This window comes from Apis florea, unplaced genomic scaffold (assembly GCF_048593485.1).
Source record: "Apis florea isolate Af1SG1 unplaced genomic scaffold, ASM4859348v1 contig_3391_pilon, whole genome shotgun sequence".
In the NCBI taxonomy this organism is placed as follows: domain Eukaryota; kingdom Metazoa; phylum Arthropoda; class Insecta; order Hymenoptera; family Apidae; genus Apis; species Apis florea.
Window position 1 is genome coordinate 2,672,173 of NW_028256754.1, and position 22,275 is coordinate 2,694,447.

The 22,275-nt window shown below is 41.3% G+C and overlaps 1 long non-coding RNA gene across 1 annotated transcript; it reads right to left on the reverse strand.

Annotated features, from left to right (window-relative positions):
• Positions 1-731: 731 nt before the first annotated feature.
• LOC147656961 (uncharacterized) lies at positions 732-17,713 on the reverse strand. Its single transcript, XR_015293387.1, has 3 exons — positions 17,619-17,713; positions 1,015-1,084; positions 732-828 (listed from the first exon to the last, which is right to left on the reverse strand). It is a non-coding gene; the product is annotated as an uncharacterized LOC147656961 (long non-coding RNA).
• Positions 17,714-22,275: the final 4,562 nt, after the last annotated feature.

Here is a 22,275-nt window from a genome sequence, read left to right on the forward strand (position 1 = left end):
CATCCGTCTTCCAAAACCACGATTAGCCCCCCCGTCGGATATATAAAACTGGCACCCCGAACGAAAATCGAACCAACTTCGATCCGCCATTTACGCATCGATAATTCTTCTTCCCGCCGAATAATTTCGAGAATTAAATTCCCTGGGTGAATTGGGCCGAGAACGTTATCGAGGTCGTTCCAAATTCCCTAATAACGTCACTTCACTGAAATCTGAGACGGAGGAAGAGAGTATTTATATTCATGGAATGCTTTATCTTCGCTATTATTAACGTCATCGTTTATACTCCCGGATTGATCTTCCGCACGAAGCTCGGGCATGCAACGCAACGACATGGAACTTCATCGATTTCCAAGGGAGCGCGGGAAATTTGAACGTTGCGATACAACAGCTTAACACGTATTGTAGAAATTGGGACAAGTGTGTGATGTTTCGTAATTATCTCACGAATTGTTGATGAATGGTGATTCAGAGTCGAGTACTAATCGAGTTGAAAAAGTAAGTAAAAGTTCGAATAAAGTTTAAATAACGATTTTAAAAAGGTTTGAATAAGTTATTATAATTAATGCATAACTTTATATAATTTTGATGCTTTGAATAACTTTAGTTTTAACTTCAATCGTTAAAATTTTACGCATCTCTGATCGAGGCTCGTTTGAGAGATTGCTTAAGATATTTGAATTTTCAATTCTTTATTATTAAGTTTTGCTTTTTGCATTGGAATGATTGGTTTATTTTTCATTGATATTAAAATATTTAGCGTTTCCTTTTGCATAAGTTGATTAAATTGTACATTTTCCTTTCGCAATAGAATAATCAGATAAATATCTAAAAAGAAAAAAAAAATATGTCATTTTAGAAAAATAGCAAACGTTCCAAAGAGATGGAACTTTGTCGACTCCTGAAAATTTTAAAGAAAATTCAAAGAAAGTAACTTTTGACTTTTGCAAACGCAAACTCCAAGTCAAATTACATAAATTCGAACGGATAATTAAGCAATCTGAACTGTCTCACCGTTTTCGGAATTCCACAATCTCTCTGGTCTTTCGTTTCCTGCTAACATCCCACCATTCTCTATGCAAATCTGAAACAGAGAGAGAAAAATTCGTTCGTTGTTAATCTATGCGAATACAAGTTATCCCCCATCACAGACAAGGGAAACGCGACCATAATATCGTCGATCATCTTCATAGATTGGATCGAGGAGGCTGGAAACGCATCGTTCTCGTTAAAAGAAATGAATTCGCGACGCGTCACGAACGAAGCAACGAAGGAGAGAAGGAGATCGATTCTCGATTACACGGAGGTTCGAGCGTGGACGTGCAAACAGGACTGTACCAAGATCTAATTATCCCGTTGCTCGTCGATAAAAACAATATTAATTTTCCTCCATGCGAGGAATAAACAACACGTCAACATCTATAAGGTGTATCAAAATTAGAAATGGCGTACGTTTATAAATTAACCAATTCGATTCGAAACTTCAATTTATGTAAAATTGAGTTGTTCGAGAACTCGTTCGAATTCCAGTATTTCAACATATATTTGAGTCAATGTATTAAGAAGATGTATTTTTTAAAGTCTTATATTATTTGAATCAAATATTAAACTTTCGTTCAAATAATTACTTATTGTTAGATAAATTGAATTCAATATGATCGCAATTTTACCTTCTCTCGAGAATAATTTAGCAGTATCAAATAATATAAATTTCTTAGTTTTCACTCTTTCTATCTCGTTACAGTTTCTAAGAATTAGTTTTCGTTGATAAAGTAAGAAGGTAAAATAAATTTGATCAAACTGTCCCTCGCTAGAATTTCATCTGCATACAGCCTAATATTATTCATTTCAAAAAAAAAAAAAAAATAAAGCAAACGTGATTGCGTTAGTCTTACAACTTTTCAATAAGAATGTAAACATCGAGCTCAATAAAATCAATTGGCCCAAGCAAAAATTACAAATAATAAATAGCTCGTTCGATCGAATTTTGATTACAGCTTTTCTTCCACGGTGGAGTGGGAAATTCACTCTATAAACACCCGGTATAAAATGGCGAAGCACCGCGATATCGGTAATTCAAGCGGCGTTTGCTCGTTGAGCGATATTCTATAATTAGTATCGGGCAGGGGAATTTTTATTTTCGTTTAAACTTGAACGTCCTTGCCTGATGGCCCAACGTCATGGATTCGAATATTTTTTTTTTTTTCTTCTTCTTCGAACGAGGCGGCAGATCTCACGACCGTCTTCTCTCTCTCTCTCTTGATAATAATTATTACAGTCGGAGCTTATTTTTTTTCACCGCCCCTATCGTCCCGGATCGCATTTGGATGAGCGATACGCATGCTAATTCGAAGTTTTTCAAAGTTGAAAAAAATATGGATTATAAATAAATTGGCGACCACACGACGCCTCCTCTTTACTCGAAAATTCTGACCTGATGGATGGATCTTTCCAGTTTGCCAGAGAGATTTTACATTTGGTGAATTTTTTTTTTTTTTTGTATAATTTCAGTAACAAGGTATAATCGATTAGCAAATTAATAAAATACGAATCTTGCAAATACGGTTATTGAATTAAACGTTTGTTCGATTAATTTTAATACATGATATAATGAATATAAGAAAACATGGATCAAGAAATACTTTGGTTTCATTGGTTTTTCGTTGATTATAACACGATTGTGCCACGAGTTTCGGGGTAAAATGCTATATTGATAAGGAAAAGTGGTACATCTTGGCAAATGTATTTCGATTCTTATATCACTGTGAATAGGTCTTAAAGAAATCTCAGAGAATTCTTTCGCAACAAACGGTCACGATCTCTTAATAACCAGTATCGCATTATTCATACGTATATTTCCGTAACAATGAAATTTATAATCATTCCAGGAGCAAAATATGAAAAAGAAAGAAAAAAAGGAAAGATGGTAAAGCAACCACGTCTCTGTAAAACCTGTTAGTAGTGGTTGTCCACCATGTAACGACCGATGATTATTTTCGTTATTTTTCGCAAACGTCCACGACTAATAGCTCGTGACTGGAAATCTCAAAAAGCGTCCATAAATCCGGCCGGATTTTGTTTTCACGATTTAGTGACCGCTATTTTTAATTCATCCCGCGTAATTTCGAGAGCTTCAGCCTTGAGTGGCTCGATGAGATTCATGCTCTGCTAACCGGGCCCCGGTCGAAAACTATTCTCTATGTATTATACAAGCTCATACATTTTCATTTTGAGGACGTGCGTCGAAAATGAAACAACGCTCGTTCTACGAAGCAGTAGTTTGCTTAACCCACCAGCTCTTCATCGAGCTCTTCTTCTTCTTCTTCTTCTTCGAGGAGGAGGAGAATGATCGGTCACTCGAATAGAAATTTGGAATAACAAGCGAGAAATGAAATTATCAATTTTTGGACGATTTCTATTTTCTATCGTTCCTCTATTCGCCGCGAGAGCAAAAGAATTTATTCTCAACGTGGTGTCCGAGAAATAATCTTAAGAGCAAGAATTTCGCAAAGAAGTTTCTAGTTTCTTTCAAATTCGATTCGTATCTTTCGATTTTGTAACGATTTACATTTAAATCCGGTCGAGTTATCCGCCGTTTAAAAGTACAGAAAAATATTAGATTATTGCAGTATTTTATGAAAAACTTCTACGTGTCATTCCGATATCTCTCCAATCTGCAAGAAAGTTTTTAAAAATAAAGAAAGCATTGCGATATTTTTGAGCATTGCGGTGTGTACAGAAATAAGTTGAAAAAAATAAGATGAAATGAGAAAAGATGCGTTGGCCAAAGGGAAGAAAGAGAAAGAAAGAAATGGCAACCAATGTCTTTGGAGTAGCGGTTACCACGCTACTTTAGTTAATTAGAGGCAAAATAAGACAAGGTCTGAAAGTAAGACTCGCAGATTCTTCTTCTTCTCTTCGTCCGCCAGCTCTCTCTCTCTCCCTTTTTAAGCGCCAACCTTTCCCCCCTCCCCCTCCTCCCTCTCACGCTTCTTCCCTCACTTATTCGTGTTTCCCTTGTGTTTGTTTAATCAGACGCCGGACTCAGTCTTCATTACTAGCACTAATTTATCTGCCTTGTCGTCCAACTCTCTCTCCAACCGTCTCGGATCGTCCCGTGTATACAATGTGCAAGAGAAAACAGTGGCGTAACGAAATAACCGGGAGCCTTTCGTTTCTGTTCAACCTGCGAAACCGAGATGTTTTATTGCCCTCGTTCCGTGTAATTCGATGTAATCCTCCTCGAGCCCGCGCTTCCTCCCCCCTCTTTTATTTTTCGAGCAGTCGCACGCAGTTTCAACAATTTATGTAATCCCGGTTACATTAATCGCCAGATGAATGTTCAATTATACATAGTTGATGATGAATGGAAAGTATTATATCGGTGATTCTTGACGTCCACTGTTTATCGAAAGCTTAGTTCTTGTAATACAATTATCAAAATGACACAACTTGTCCAATTCTAATCACAATTTCCTCTTCAAAGCCTATCTTCGTCTAATGTATCGAATCGAAGACAGAAACAGAATCCTCGAATCGAACCAGTCACTTTCGCTCATCCATAGAAGAGAATTACGAAGAGAACGTTTCCCTTTCGAGATGGTTGGAAAACTTTAGATTGGCCAAATGCTCGGAAGAGCATCCTAGATAGATATTGAATGGACGGTCGGGTCGAATGCGAAATCTCGGGGAAGAAATTAACGTGCGGGTTAAATTAACTTGGTCTGCTCGCCGAATCGAACCTCTCCGTAACGCGTCTCCACCGTGGAGACAAGGACAAAAGGAGGTTCGATAGAAAAATAAGAAGAAGAAGGCGAAGAAGAAGAAGCAGCGAGGAGGGGGGCTTCTTCTGGATATCGACGGCAATATTCGTTAAGTCCCGCTAAGACCCTGTATGCGGTGTAGTTGGTTCATTCGGATTGCCAAGTCTCTTTTCTGTCTTCCTTTCGCTCCTTCATTTCCACCCCTGCCCCCTTTCTTATCCTTGGCCGAACGGTTCCTCCTTCTCATCCACGCGACAGACTTTGGGGGGATGCCGAAGGATCAGCGTGTCAATAAGGTGTTTGTTTAATTTGCGGATTTGTCTTCGGCGCCCAGTGTCTCTCAACCTGTTTGCCAAAACAGGTAACAGGAGAAATAATGTGGAGGAGGTAATTTGGTAAAGTGGAATATTTGCGTAATATTGAAATTGATTAATTAATTAATTAATATCACCAATTGGAATATTTAAATGGATTGTTGAAATCATAGGATCGACACTTTACAAGAACGATGTGAAGCAGAAATGATGACCAGAAATGTTGGACCACTCGCGAAACGTTTCATCGTAATGGCAGTGACGTCGATTATGAGAAAGCGGTTAACGTCATTTCACTCGATTCCCATGCACATAAATACGGGGAGCGGAACCAGCTGTCCGCCACAATGTGGAAGATCCTTCGATGAGACGAACAATTACGTAAGGGATTTCTCTCCTCTCTCTTTGCCAGGGTAGGGGGGGAGGGAAGGGAGGAAGCAGCCTTTCGCCTCATTAAGCTCTTCTTTCCGCCAAATAAATGAAGAAACTGGAAGGAATTTCAGGCCACGGCGTATGAAAAGGGACAGCTATTAAAACGCATGAGAAGCACATTTTCTGTGCTGGAAACAAATTCAAGCCCGAGTGCGGCGATCGTGCGGAGAATCGTGAGAGCAACAACAGTTCGGTTTCGTTCCCTTCGAACGTGTTGAACAACAGAGAGTTGTTGTACACTGCTTTATTAATTGCGGGCACGGTGTACAGATAGGTTGAAGAGGATCGAAAAATAGAAATGATATTTCATATGGAGGAAGAATGAAATTAATTTTATATAATAAATAGATTGTTGGTAAAGATAAACTGGTCGAGATGATATTTTATGAGAAATTAATTTTATGAGATAAACGATGTTGAAATCAATGTTCGTGATATGAAAGTGTAGAGAACTCGTATAACCAGTGATACGATTATTAATAATCTGAAATTAACGATAAAATTCAAAATCTATCGAATAAATAATATTTATCTAACAATCTGGTTCTAATAATAATTTCTTCAATCTTCGTTCAATTATTCATCAAATTGTCCTCCTCGATTATCAATCATTAAAAAATGATTATGCGTCACAATTTTAAAAAAATTTTAAATCGATTAAAATTAACAAAAGATTTCCATATTTTCCACGCGAATCGGAACCAGTAATCAGAAAGGTCACGTGCGCAAAGAATATAATCGTCGATTAAATACGCCGATGGCGTAGCATTTAAAGCGATGGAATAAATCCCCCTCCCCCCCCCCCATCCTATCGAGATTACGCGCGCGCACACACACACACACTCTGTTCTCTCTCTCTCTCTCTTCCTCTCGGAACTCTGGGAAATAGGGGGTCGTTATTGCAGCGCGATGTAACGGCCATGAAGGTCATTGTTCAACCGTTTTTAGGGGTTCGAGCAATGACCAGTTCCGGCGCGCATGAGAACGGGCTGAAACAAAAGCTGGCAAACCTGTTGGAAACAATCGCTCACCCCTGGCCGGGGGAGCTTATAACGGAAGGGGATGAACAGTTGGGTGACTTTTTTTCTGGCCTAAGAGGAGTTGCCATTGTGCGACACTGGCAACATGTGTGCCTCCGTGTCGTCACGATCAGATCGTTGCCACGATCATCCTTCCACTCTGTTCCATCCATGATTTTCAAAGGTGCAGCTTTGCCGAACAGCTACTCCTTTCCTTTTATTACAGAACCAGCCAACCATTACGTGAAATATCGTCTTCTCTTTTTTTTCTTTTTTTTTTTTTTTTTTTACGGATGAATCGACCATTTTCGATGAGCGAGATAATTAAAAGATCGTGTCATCGAGTGAGTGTGTATTATTTCGCACGCTCGAGTTCTTTTTCTTTCCTTACTTTTGAATGGAATAATTTGAAGAATCGTATCTCGATTGTATCTGTGATTAATCGTTGAACTCTTGTACACGATTACGAATCATCATTGCAAATCATTATTAATCCAACCGATCGATTGACAAAGGCACGAACGTCGAACGAAATTCCATAAGAAGCAAATATTTTCCAACCGTGCTAACGCTACGTTTAATTCTCCAGAGTGTCCACACCATCCTCCTCCACCGTTTTTCACCCTATCCCAAGTCTCATCCACCTTCGATCCCTTCTTTACACGTTCCCCGTATTTCCCTCATTTTCCGTCTTCTTACACAATCCTCGGCTTTTCCTCTTACAGAATGAAGGTTGGTGTGAGGCCACGGCGAAGGCGAGCATGAACGCAGAGAGAGGCCAGTCGGACGGAGTAGTAGGTAAGCTGCTCGTGTAGAAGATGGGGGGTGGAGGGGGTTGGTCAGTGCTCCTTACTTAGAGGGTGGCGAGTCTGTTCTTAATTAACGCTCGCCTCTTTTGCTGCACACCCCCTCGCCACCGTGGCACCGTAATGAGGCTCTTCCAGTGTGTGTACGTGTATTACACACCTATATACACGTAAGCCTCGGCCGGGTGCCAGTGTGGGTGACCTAGATGAGACGCGCCCCCGTCTAACTAATTCTTTTCTTCCGCGCTGACCACTAAAGTAAGTAGATGGCCGTGTACGAGGCAACCCACGTCTGTGTGTGCGCACCACTTCCACCGAGGTATTCGTGTGCCGATTCCACACCACCACCACCACCACCACCACCACCCCTGGAATACGTGTACATGGATATATGCTCGGCCATATTCCTCCACCCGGCTAGGCTACCACTCGTGGAACTTGCCCGTTACCCTGTGAGAGTTACGCGAACGTAAACACACCGAGGCTCTGTAGCTTCCGCGCGTTAAAGTGTATCAGAATGGCTTTTGCGCCCCGCCATTGTGTTTCGTGCATTAGCACCGTGGATCGAATGTCACCGAGAGACCTTGCTTTTGCGCAGGTTTACCGAACGGTATCGCAATTTGCAATCGATCGCCCGTTCTCGCCAACCTGCTTCTTTTCCCTTACCCCCTTCGAGTTCCTCTGTCGCGATTGAACCAAGAGTATATATATATATATATATACACGAGTCTTAGGAATCTTCGTTGCAAAGTTTCTCTCGTTCTTGAAACCGAACGTATCGATTGTTATTGCTATTCGATTTCATTACGAGTACAGAAGAAGCACGTGCTGCTTATTCCAGATCTTATTGATTTCTGTAGAAAGCGGATTCGCATGCATCTTGTTCATTGCAGAAATTGGACAGATACGTGTCCCCTCACGAACTCACGTACGCTCTCTGGCGGCAGAAATTGAAACTTAGGCCTTAAAAAGCAAAGATACCAAGATCGAACGTACTAAAACGGAAAACTAAAACGTGGGAAAGTTATAAAATGTATATATCATATTTGCATGGCGTCCTAAACCATGAAATGATCGGTTTCTCTAGCGAAAGACGAGGCGTTCGCCTTAAAGAAGAAGGGGGAGGGGAGAGAAGAAGAGAGAAAAAAAAAAAGGCAGGTGGACGATCGACGGGCCCATTCTTCAGTCACATCCTGGGCTGGTCCCACCTCCGCCTTCCGCCCCCGCCCCTCGCCCAGCCGGCCACGGCGTGGATAACAGCAATTAACCCTTCCCCGTTAATAGAGACGATTGTGATTAATTATCGGATTTAATGACCGGCTACTTGTACTTGTAAATATAGGGAGGGAGGACGCGCGCATGTGGGTACACCGTAAAAATTAGAGACCATGATTCCTTCAGGGTCCTCCTCCTCCACCCCTCGCGCCTACTTCCATCTCGTCCTCGTGTGTCACCGGTGAGGCGTGCGCCAGAGAGAAACGGCCCTGTCACACTCCGCTGATCTTTTAACCGGCAATCAACCAGTCTTGTGGGACTGTGTCCACCTTTCGTATCGTAACGAAACCTACCTAACCTAACCGATTCTTTTTTTACTCTTCCAGGGAGGAGAAGATTCGTCGGATTTCGATCGTTCTTATAATATTCTTGGAACAGAGTCGAGAAGAACTGATTTAAATTTAAAATGTAGATTTGTAGATTGATTTGAACTATTTCAAAAATAAATTAACAACTGTAAAACACCATCTGACCGATTCAATATTTATCGAAACCAGGGAGCAACTGTATCATCCGTAGAATAATTCGTTAACAACATCCAATGCCATTCCCAGACGCGTCCAAACAAGATTTTCGTCGATGTACGCGTAATTTAATCGTTCGAAGGAAAGCGAAACGGTTTTTACGGCTGGAAGTAGTGCTCGAACAAGTGCAAGCTGTAATAAGAATACGGGGCCGCGAGGGCTTGAAATATCTCATTGGTTAACATTGTTCGCAGAGAGAAGGCTCGCAATCACCACTTTTACACGCTATTTTCAACGATTCGTTAACCGGTGGAAAACTAGAGATATTATAAACATACAAAGTGTGCAAGTTGTGGAATTGAATCACGGCCAAATTACCGTATTGACTAATCGCGAGCAGGCATGTTACAGGCGGGACGTAATAGTGCACAGGATATTTCGTTTAAATTGCACGCAATGCATTATTCCAACTGTGCTCGCGTATATATATTTTATACCGTGAAGATCGGACCAACTGGCGAATATTTAAGTATTGTGCATGCACACGAGACGCCGGCGTGGGAGAGCGTGAGCTCACGTGCCGAAATTAACTTTGCTCTCTTGGCATTTAAAAATAATTGGTAATTATTGGCATTATTAATAGTTTCCCTCTGGCTCGAACGCGTACAAGTTTGCGGCCGCATGAAAATGCTTCTCGCTTGCGGAACGTGTTTCTAAAACAACAGGATGGGGGAATGCTTTTTGATCCCGATCGATGAAATATATACTGCCGATATTGTAGTCGATGATTTCAGAAGTAATTCCTGATCGTAAAGCAGGTCGAAAAGTAGATGGTATTCCAAGTATATTGGAATATCTATAAAATATCGTCGAAGGTAATAATAGTTCGAATTGTTCGAAATTTGAATTTCAGGTCTCGTCTCGTCGAACGATAAATTTCAAACACGAGAAACAAAAAGAAAGGAAAAACAAGTGTAGAAATTATATTGTTCAAATTTTAAGAAAATTTCAATGAAAAGAAAAATGATTTTTCTCCAAGGATAAAGCTATTTAATAAGGGCAAAAATTTAATTCAAAAATTCTACCCCTACAAAGGAATAAAATAGCTCCTCCACCTGGGGAACGCAATCAATTCGATGAAAGAAGCTCGAGCAACGTGCTTTCCTTTTTTTTCCTTCGTCGAAGAACCGGACTCGTTCATCGAAGTATCGATTGGTTCGTATAATAATTACCTCCCCTGCATTAGGGGTGACTACCCCCACCACAACCCTAAACGAGGCTCGCTGCCTTATATTAGACTAGCCCCTAGACGAGGGGTGAGTGAACACTATAGCGTATAACACCGGGACGAGGAGCAGCTGTTACATTCTTTGAATCCTTTCGAGTCACGTTAATTAATTATTTATCCGTCACGTAAATAACCATCGTCCGCTTATGGCGGCCACGTTTCGCGCTCGATACGTCAACTTTTCATAGAAACTGAATCCATACCTTCCAAGAAAGGCTCGTCGTACAACACCATTTCTTAACCATTCTCGAAACACGACCCCCTTTTCTCCCTCTTTTTATTCTCAAAAATTGAAAAAGAACTTGTTACCATACAGAGTATAATACTACACGTTCATCATTACTCAAATACACCTACTGTAAAAATATAAATTAACAAAATTCCTTGTTTACATTGGAACGTACTTAAAATCGAACCTAGCCTTACCATATTTTCGACGACACTCGTAAAAACCTTCGAATAATTCACTCCAGCCGCGAAAACATGGTTAGGTAGCAAGGATCTTATCTATTATTCAAGATTAACAATTAGTCAGCCGGGTTTACAGCTTGAATAATTAACCGGACAAGACGAAGTGGAGCAAAACGGTTCTCTCTCTCTCTCTGTGCCGAGAGAGTGTTGCACGCGTTGCAACACGTTGGCCGCGAAGCAAACGAGAAGCAACACGAGAACGGGCCTCGCTTGCTTTTGCATTCTCTCTCACGGATATATCGTGAAACGCACCCGCGCTTTCGCTCGACGAATGTCGGGTGGGTGGGTGGCGGTCGGGTATTTTTGTATCTAATTATAATCCTCGGGTGAGGGAGCGAGGCGATCGCCTAAAATTAGAGCATATAGTCTAACCCGTCGCCCGCTATTTTATATTTCCCCGTCTCTTTCGCGCAAGCATCAGACGCCCGCTCTCTCGCTTCCTCCACCAGAGGCGCTCAGCTCTCAGCGACTCGCTCGTCGCTCATCCTGCCAGCCGCTTTATCGCCTCACCCCTTTCAACGCTCCTCTCTTTAGAAACGAATCGTTCGCTCCAGTTGGAAGTTTGGAGAAGCTTTGGGAGGTGAGAATTCGAGAGTTGGGTTTGTTGATTTTGTTACTGTTTTTCTTCTTATGCGACTAGATTGTTGGGATAATTGTTGGGTTCGAGACGACGATTTTGTACGGCATGGATGGTTGTGTGTGGACGATGAATAATTTTATTGAGATTGTGAAACAGTTATGACGATCCTATAATTGAGAATTTTACATGGAAGGTATACGTTTGAAATGGATTGTTTACTTTGGTGGATGGAAATACCGTGGTGGTGAGAACTTGAGTTATGCGTGGAATGACTTGTGAAATTGTTGTATTTTTTTGTAGAGGGACACTTTGGATGTGGAAGCGTCGCTTTATTTGTTTTAGCCACGAAAGAGGAATGTAGTTGTATATTTAAATAAAGAGGGAAATGTATTACAAAATTAAGAATTTCCTACGAAAATGAATTTTATCAAACTGTTTTTTTTTTTTTTTTTTTTAAACAGAATAGATCTTATTAAATGAACGGAGTTTCTGTTCGTTTTCGAAACAATTGATCTTTCATGGAGAATCTAATGAATGATGAACTCAAGAGAGTTCGATATTCAAATTCGGTGTATTTTAGAACACGCAATTTTTATTTTCAATCGATCGTGCAATACAAAAAAGATGTAAATAATAAGCGTAAAAATTATTTCCTATTTATTTTGGAACAAATTTCACGAGTGAACGTGAATGTACGTGTCAACATTGGTTTACCAAATTTCGCGATCGAAATTTCGAGCTGTCGAATAATTCTTCATCTGACAGGTCGTCTTCGACGAATCGAGAAAATTATTATTGGGCAACAAATTGTCTGCAAACAGTCTCGAAAAATAATAAAAACTGGATAACACGACAGTTTCAGAATATTCGAATCGAGTGTTCAAATTGTTTCACGGTTAGATTCACACCACAAGTAAATTGATTTACTTTTGAATCCACAAATCCGACAATACTACTACTACCCCCATCGATAGATCTATGAATAAATTCGTGGCAATAGTGCAACCGTGATACATTTTCTATTTACCGTCAATATTAAATTTTATTGGAAATTTCTATGGCTTAAATATTATTCGTGTATTTACAAGTTTATCTAGATATTTCCACAAATCGTGCGCGAAGTAATATTTTTATCCACTAATGTATAAACTATTAATAAAATAATATTGAAGAAATTAATGAATATTGGAAACTCGACCAAAAATTCATTAAACGTATTCTGTGACAAAATGTATCTTGGCATCTCACTTTGTACGAGTGCCAGATGAAAGGCTGCGTTATAAAAGCTTTCCCGGATAGATTTGTAATTTCGATTAGATCCCTGTGGAAGATAATTAACTTTCAGAAATATTTAAAAATTTTACAATAAAGCAACGATAAAATTTCCTATCGAAGGAAGAAAGATTCTATCGACTACTAAAATACGTAATCGGCACAAACAAACGAGATAAGATTTTTCCAAAGTATCCCCTTTCTAACAAGCATTTACAAACATGAACAATTCTCTTTTTTGGAAGAGAGAAAAAAAAAAATAAAACATAAAAAAACATAAAAAGGCATCATTCAAAAAGAATACAAAATTATTTCATCCACATCTTCAATCTGAAAAATAAAACTGTTCATCATTTCACACCACGTAGATGGGATATGCATCCACATTTCCGTTTCCAGTAGCTTAATTACCGGACTCGTTCAAAACAAAAAGGAACACGATCGTGAAATGAACGAGAAGAGAACACATAGAGTGAGAATAGAAGAAAAAAGAAGAAGGGGAAGAAGAAGAAGAAGAAGAAGAAAAAAAGAAAAGAAGAAATAATGATCCATAGTGAAACAATGACACGAGTGACAGCTTGTGATTAGCCGACATAGAAGAATAATCAGGATAATGACGGGTTTACACCCTCTCTCTGCTGCGCGAAAGGGAGTAGTAGATCGAGTGACTGGAGGGGGAGAGGGGAGGGGGGGAGGAGGGAGGGGGGACGAGAGAGGATGGCGGTTGCACGGTTTGTCGAGTTAATTGTCGTCTAGCGTGTCGATGCGGACGTACCCCCGTCCAGGCGCACGCAAATGTCACTGGGAGGCACGGAGGGAAGGGTGAGTGAAGAAAGAAGAGAAATATATATATATAAAAATATGTAAAAGTTGGCGGGTACACGACAATTAAAAAAAAAAAAAAAAAAAGGAGGAAACGAGGGGGTTGTTTCGTCAGCGAAATTCGGGGAACCGTAATGGAGGGACGATAAAGAAATACGATCGCGCGCTAATTGATGTTAAAACCGCGACCTTAACGTTTAATCGATCGTTTGGAGGTAACAACCTGGCCGAAGAGGAATTGCTTCTTTTTTTTTTATTCTTTCAAGGGTGGAAGAGATTCGTTAGACTCGATAATTATTTATGGATTTTTAAAGATCCAGAAATTGAATTAAAAGTTTGATATAGTTTTGAATAAAAATTTAAAAAAGTCCAATTCGCAGCTTTCGATTCAATATATAATTCAATATATTAAAAAAATACCACCAATAAATTTACAATAGAAATTCGAATAATATATATAGTCTACGTGCAAAATAAAACAAGAATTGTCTAAAGAAATTTTGACAATGAAAATCATGAAAGAGCATCACAAAGATCTAGCCAGTAAAGCCAATATTTTTACAAAATATTATTTCCACCTACTCACAACTTTCTCAAAAAAAATAAAATCTATCCTCTCAATCTATTTGCTTTAACAAAAGGAAAAAAAAAAAAACTTCTCTTGATAAGAAAATCAAAAATAAATAAACGATGAATGAATTATTGTCAAAACTATATAATCAATCGACTACTATACCTAGAAAAAAAAAAAAAAAACAATATCTCTACATCTCTTCAACCACACTTCCGCTACACGTCTATATCTCAATACGAATCTATCGTAAAACGATCATCGTGGAATTTAATACATCCCTAGAATCTTTCGATGCCCCCCCAAGATAACTTTACTCGCGTCAATCGATCGAGAAACAACATCAAGGGAAATCGAGAGAAAAAAAAAAAGAAAAGAAGAGACACGCACAAGAGGGACGATCACGGAACGCACGAGCGTGAGTTTTTCACGGCGGAGGGATAATCGGCAGGTTCGCAAGGTAGCACGATCTAACGCGATCGTGAAAAGATCGAGGATCGGCGGATAATAATCGCTGATTGGCATCGATCGAAAGTCGTTGAGTGGGTTTTATGGGAAAATCGGCCGACACGTGACGATCGCCGAGCGATCGAGAGTCGGCCGGCCCGGCTGCTACGTGACCACGATCGTTGATCACACGCAGGGCAGGGAGGAGGGAAAAGAGGAACGGCGGAGGAAAAGACGATAATTCGGTCGTAGGTAACCCCCAAAGGGGGAGAAAAACTTAATTTGTGCGCGGATTATTAATCCGGAATCCGGTTTCTTGCGTGCGATACATTTTCATGTGGGCTGTGACCGGAATCCTCATTTATTCTTCCATCATTGTTTGCCCCGCATTAAATATTCAAATGGAGACGGACGCAATGTGGATCGTAATAGTTTGTCGCGTTGAATATTTCCATTTGCCTCAACTTCTTTCTGCAATCCTGCGCCTGGCCAGACTCGAACGTTCCCGTCGAATCGGGGTCGAACGTGTCAACGAGCGAATGATTTAGGGGAATTATAGGGGAATCCAGATGGCGCTTTCGAGAAAACTACGAAGCATCCTCATTTGTCTTTAACTTTTACGATTGTATTTTTAATATTACTTCAAACATTGCCATTGTTATTATATACATCCAACGTGTGCTCCTCGTAAAAACTCACGAGTTAGGTATCCAAACAAGGTGAAAGGACACGTAATAGACACACGACGAAAAAGAACTCGAGTAAATTTTATTTGCAACGTTTAAATCGGTACAACACGAAAATTCGTCAAGTAGTCATTCTAACATGTAATAAGCCAGCGGAGCGACAAAGCGGAAGGCACTACATGCAACGTATCTGGAAACAAGGTCATTCTTTCATTGTCCAAGTATCGGTACACAGATGTAAGATACTTTGCCACAAAATTTCGACGATGAACTGTTCACTTTGAATTTGAAAGGAACGTAGAGAGGGCCCATCTAGATAGATCCGTGAACGAAATAATCACGTAAGATGGAAGGAGATCGAACGAATTTCCAGAATAAGACAACTGTGAGGATCGATTCGAAATACGGATCGAAGGCCCTGCAAAATTTCGAATTTCTCACAGCGGCTCACTGGTCTAGGCCATAAGAACATCGTTAAGATTATATTTAGGCATCATAAAAGAAAATATGCGCCCGTTGGAGCCAAGTCGCTCATTACGTGAGACAGCATTTAACGTCGACGTACGGATGCTGGGTTCTCGTGTTAAAATATTAGTAGCGCTGGAATTTCGCTTTTGTTCGACAACTTTTAGAACAAAGTGTTGGAAGGAGAGTGGTAAGAATATGATCTGACGATAAAATAGGTTATTTATAATTTTCTCTCGTATCAATAAGAATCGATATATAGATTGTGTCTAAATTATCACATATTGCGTTGAAGACAAGGAATCGTTTTGAAAGAGATAATAAAAATTTCGACCAAGATCTATAAATCTATACAGTTTTAATAGGATATTAATTTATTACTTCATTCACTTAATGAAAGAATTTTAAAAGAAATTTTGTCAATTCTGATTATATATTTAATCCAACGTAGCCAACGTGAATATGAAATATGAAATTTAACACTCAATTGCTAAGCGTGTCCAAAATATTTATACAATTAGCTGTGAATAATTGTTCTTCCACGCTACTTGGAAAAATTAGATAGATATCGTAGTTACACCGTCTTCAAAAGCGACGTAGTTAATTAGAAAAACTTTCGTTCACCGAACGTGTTTCGATTTTTCTTTCATTTTGCTTTCCCTCTCTCTCTCTCTCTCTTTCTCCTTTCCCTTTTTCCTTTCCCAATAGACGTTGATTTTTACGAGAATCCGCTTCGGGCAGAAAAGTCTTCCGCGCCACGGGATTGTAACGCGGCCCTTGAAACCCAACGATGCTCTTCACTTGTCTGCGAATTTCTAGGTCAATGCTGTCTCTGGCGCGGCCGCCGCGCGCTAGAAAAAGTAGCTAGCCGTCGCCTTCGAAAACAATTTCAACTACCGGATTGGAAATTTTTATTTGCCCTTGTACAAAAATGGATTCTTCAATCCGAACCAATCGCGCAAAATTCTCTTTAATTATCTTCATTCCTCAACTTTTCGAAACGATGTTTCATCGATCAATAATCACGAGACAGTCATCAATAACCGACTGCTCGCGTATATAACGTGAAGCGATAGAAGAAAACCAATTGTAAAAAATGTATCGACCGTTGTTGAGAGATAAAACTCTTTCGATATCGATCGATCGACGTAAACGATCGAAAGACAACAATAAACGAGCCAATAATTGAAGTTTAAGTAATCTAACCCCGATCAACCAGACCAACTTCTCGTTACTTCGATTCGCTGTAAACAAAAAAATAATAATAATAATTCACAATTTCGAACGAAACTATTCCCGACCATCGACCCGTTCGGTCGAATTCGGCCCCCCACTTTCGTCCAATCGCGAAAAGCGGCGAAAAGAGAGAGAGAGAGAGAGAGAGAGAGAGATGCTCGAGGAGGAAAGTCGTGGAAAATTCGTCGTGGAGAGAGCGGGCGAAAGGGGTTGGCCGCGGAAAATCGCGAAGGGCGGGTCGCGAGAGTGTCGGTGGGCATCGAGGGGAGGGTGTCGTCGTGCGCGCCGCCGGGGATGGTGAGCGAGTGGAAGGTGGAGAGGGCCGGCGAAAACGCGGTATGCAAAGCAGGCGGCGAATTTAAACGGTCCTGCGCAGAACGAATGGCCTCACCTCGTGCTACGCTCCCTCTCTCTCTCTCTCTCTCTCTCTCGGCCTCGTGCTTCTCGGATGCGACTTCTCCGACACCCACACACCGATATATACCTGGCTGGCCGAGCAGAAACACACCGTACTCGTATAAACGGAGGCAGAGGTGAAAGGAGAAAGAGAGAGACAGACGGAGAAAGAGAAAAAGAAGCCAAAGGACTACACGCGAAGAGAAGAAGAAGAAGAAGAACACGTTTCTTCTCTCTCTCTCTCTCTCTCTCTCTCTCTCTCTCTCGTTCTCTACCCCGTGGCACACGTGCACGCACAGCTACTAAACTACCTTCTTCTTTTCTCCTGTCACCGGAACTTCCGTAAATAACTTCCCTCTGGCGTGTCCACCACTCGAAACTCACTCGCGAGATCGTCTCCTCTTTCCCTTCACCCACCCTCCCTCCCTCCCTCCCTCCCCGAACACCACACCGGTATTTATTCCCCGCGGTAACGTGGCAACCTGCCGCCGCCGCCGCCGCCGCCGCCGCCCCCCTCCACGAAACGGAAACCACCGGTGAGGCGACGAGGTGGCCCGTTCGAACGCGACGAGAGCCGCGGCGAACGTTTTTCCACCCGGATTCGAGTAAAATGGCTGCTCTCGCCGCTGCGGCGCGCCCGAGCTTACTGGCTTGCCTCCCTTCGTTTGGGTCTCCACACAGACAGGCGCGATCCGGTGGCACGCGTGTGTGCGCCTCCACACGTATTCCTAGGGGCGCACACGCGCATGTACACACGATCTCTCGCTCGGCACAACACGCCGCCGCCGCCGCCGCCGCCACGTAGATATAGAACGTGTATCATACACGCGTGCTGGTACACGTACGTACGCCACGCACACGCCGCGCCAGAGTTTCTTCGCCCCCGCCAACCACGCGCGCACGTGTCTGCGCGCAGAACAGCTGAGCGGAGAACGACGCGCCTCTTCCTCTTTTCCTTCTCGCCTCGCGCTTTTCGATCTTTCCCACCGTCTGCCTCGCGTCTGTTGAGGGGGAGGTTGGAAAGGGGATGGAGGTTCGATCGGATCGATCGGGAGGATCAGCGGGCGGGCGCCATTCGGGAGAGTTTTTTCGACGCGTTGTCTCTTGGGAGGGTTTTAATTGCGGGGTAGGAGGTAAGGGTGTCAAGGACTGTGGTGGACTGGCGTGTCTCTCTCATAGTGGGAATCTTTGAGAGAGAGAGAGAGAGAGAGAGAGTTCTGATGATTTCTTAGGAAGAGAGGTTTATGATCGAGAATCGTTAACGCGGCACACTGTTCGTTCGTTGAAGGGACGAGCGAAGTGAATCGAAGATACGAGTCGTGGCACTGTTTCTCTTTCTCTCTCTGGTTGGTTAACGGTTCCTGCGGACTCGCGGCGTTTAATTAGATCGGAGTGGATCGAAGCTTGGCACGTACGACGACGACGACGCTTAACTGGTCGCGATCGTCGTGCCAGAACGGAATATTGCGGCGAATGAAGCTGAAACGAGGATGAGCTCATTTGCTGTGACGTAGTTAAAAAGCGCAAAAGATCCTCGGCCAGGCAATAATATGCTTGTGTCGCAAGGTGTCACCGAACCCGTGTGACCTAAATGAGGGGGGGATTTATATGGAAAAGTAATAAACAGTAGGATTCGACGAGTGAAATTTCTCGTAATTTATTTCAATATTTATTTATTTATTTATGATTTGTGCGAATATGATGCGATGGACAAAATATTAAGTAAGCATGAGTTCAACAAGTTCTCGCTCTTCGATCGTAGAGTAATATTTTTCATTCTGTTCTGAGTTTTGAACGAAATTCGTCATACGTTAGAAAGAAACCGTCGAACTTTTCAGCATTGATTCAGCATTTAAGAACGAAACTTTATCAAGGTATTCCCCGTCTACTTTTTCTTTAATCACGACGCTACTCCAATTACGTATATTTCGTATAATTTCAAACTTGGAGTCGTAATGCGGAGGACAAGTGCACCAAAATTGCTTTTCTACATTCTCGTCTTACCATTCGAACCACCGTGATGCGGAGGAGCTAACGGTTTCCAGTGACGATTTTCGTTTCGATCGGGAGGCGGATGCGGGGGCAGCAGTTACATCGATTCTACAAGCGCCGCTCGTTATGCCGGGTTCCTACGATTTGTAGAATTAATTAGCCGCGATCTCGGCTTATTCTCTTTCGATCTCTCTCTCTCTCTCTCTCTCTCTCTAACCGCGTGCACGAGGAAAAAAATATCGTAATTGCTTCGCGTGGGTAAGAAAAGTTGATTACGCTAACGGTACCACGACTTCTTTTATCGAGCAAGTTCCAGCGGAACGACGACGACTCGGTGGTCTGCGGCATGGAAATAAAAGATGTTTTCTCGGAAATTCTGATAAAACGAATCTTTCTTTCACGAATCTCATATACGTTTAAAATCATATTATATCTGTTAATATGTAAGATACGTACAGAAAAATCAAAATTCTTCTCCTGCCTATTCCTATAATTCTATTATCTAATCGTTGATAAAACAACAACAACACCCGCGAGAAGGAAAAATTCTCGATCGAACACCTACGATTACCCTTCCATTTCCTAACACTTCAAAAATACCAACTTTCAGTGATGCTTTTTATCGTTCCCCACAGCCAGAGAGGCGCTAATACCCTAAGTGCTGTGTGCCACGGATTAATTTCATACCTGGCGAAGTGAAGAAAAAAAATATATATATACGTCGGTGCACCACCTTCCCGGCAATTTGATCGTTTATCACGATCAATTAAATTTCCTGCGCGGCGACGATAATTGACCAACGCCATCACCCTTGTACCACGGTGTCGAGATAATCTGCCGGCGCAAGTGCCGATAAATGGCGCATTCGCGTGAATCGTGCATTCTGTACCGCGCTATCATTATTTTACGAGATACGTTTTAAGCGTAATAAATTTTATTGTGCACCGACTGTCGCCTCCCTCCCCACACCCCCATCGATCCCTTTTCGACGCCCTCGAAACAGGCTCGCCTCCACGCGAGTGAACCGGAACCGGTAAACAGATTTTCTTCGCCGATTCGCGAACGAACGAATCGGCCACCATCCTTCGATCGTATTTGTCCCCCGAAATATTCTCGGCGTTTTTTATCTTGAAGCGAGTTGGTTTCGTCTCGCCATTGTTACCGACGATGCGTAATACAAAATAATGTTTATTTTCGAAATATCGCTTTTTAACAAGCGTTAATCTAAAGTTCTTGCTGCCCTTCGTTGGAATCGAAGATCGTAGCAATTTTTTTTTTTTTCAAAAGGAAATGCTTCTTTTCGTGTCTCATTGCTCTAATTAGAGTACATGGTGAAAGAAATGTGAATGAATGAAGATATTAACTTAAGAAACGTAACTTTCTAGGATGCTTATAGATTAATATAGATCAGAGTTTGTTCGCTATTTCAAAGCAAAGATTTGAGGATAAGGTTATTACAATGAAGATCGAAAGAAATAAGAGATAATAAAGTTCACTTTCTAAATTTATAATCTGTACTCACGTGCGCGTTACGTAAATTCGTAAATAATAAAATAATCGTTAGGTAAAATTTAACAGATTGTAAAGCGATCTTTGAAAGCGATTTGATATACGTAAAGCTAGTCAGATGTGGAAAAAATTGAGGATAAATGTGCATACGCAATTTCTTCCGACTTTATCGTTTTACTTTTGCACGAGCCGATATGTATACCATAAATACGCCATAAACGAGTGAATTAACTTATAAATCATAATACGAGACAGGGAATATATCTCTCCTTTCAATTTCTAATGACACGCATATAACAAGAAAATATGTAGGACTTTTAAATTGAATTGACAACGCTGATATCTATATTATCGTTTCTGCTTGTTATGTTTACATAACTGTAATGCTACGTAAAGATCGAATCATTTCAATGCATAAGCATATTTATTACGTTCGAACTATTGACTGGAGCAACGCTTCTTATCCCGAAGTTTAATTATCATAATAACAATTAACATATGTGTATATGTACAAAAATGACTATCTTTATTCTTCCATTACTACTTCTAAACAAATGTTTCTCTGTTTCTTTCAAATGAAACATTCGATTTTGTTTTATATGTACAATAAAATATTCTGCAAACTTCAAAAGGAACACGCCATTTTTCAATCTCGAAAAAAGAACTCTTTCAAATGTGCATAGAAAATCATTCCCGTGAAAACACGCTGATCAAACACAACAAATTGCAATTTGCAATTAGAAGAAACAGTGCGTGTAAGGAATCGCAAACTAATTCTAATTTTTGTTTCGAAAGGAATATTTTTTTTTCAACTAGGAGTGGTGATAAATATTTCGCACGGGCGTGTCAACTGTGAGGTGAGTTCGATCAGAGAAATCTGGAACACTCTGTACGTGGCGAGATGTTCTTCTGGCGGAATAGTGCCGGTGATTTCCGCGTCGCGACGCTCGCGACGGGCTCGTCGTTGTAACGCGGTGCCGGCCACGGGCACGCGCGACTATACAAATCAATATTTTCTACATATCTCACGAGTTTTCCCTAATTGGCCGGCTGCACACCACCACTCGACACCGCCATGCCGCGTTTTTACGATTGTTTGCCCGGGGGAGGGAGGGGAGAGGGCCGTATCTCGATCGAATCTCGAGGATGCGCGTCGTTTCTCCTCGTCCCTCCCCCTTCTTTTTCTCTTTTTTTCGAATAAAAACACCTTTCAACTGTCGTCAACCCTGTTTCTCCGAGCAAAAAAGCGGGGAATGGCCGGGGAAAAAACTTGTTATCCGCCGGGGTAAACCGATGTTGGTTTGTTCGTCCGCGTTTCCATTCTTGGACCATTATCGTACCATTTTTTCTTTTTTTTTTTTCTTTTCAAAAAGCGAGGTTGTTGGCACGCGTTGAAACGTGTAACATGTAAACAAGAATTAGTAAGAAAATTTTAAATATCCAACGAATTAATCACAGTTTTTATTG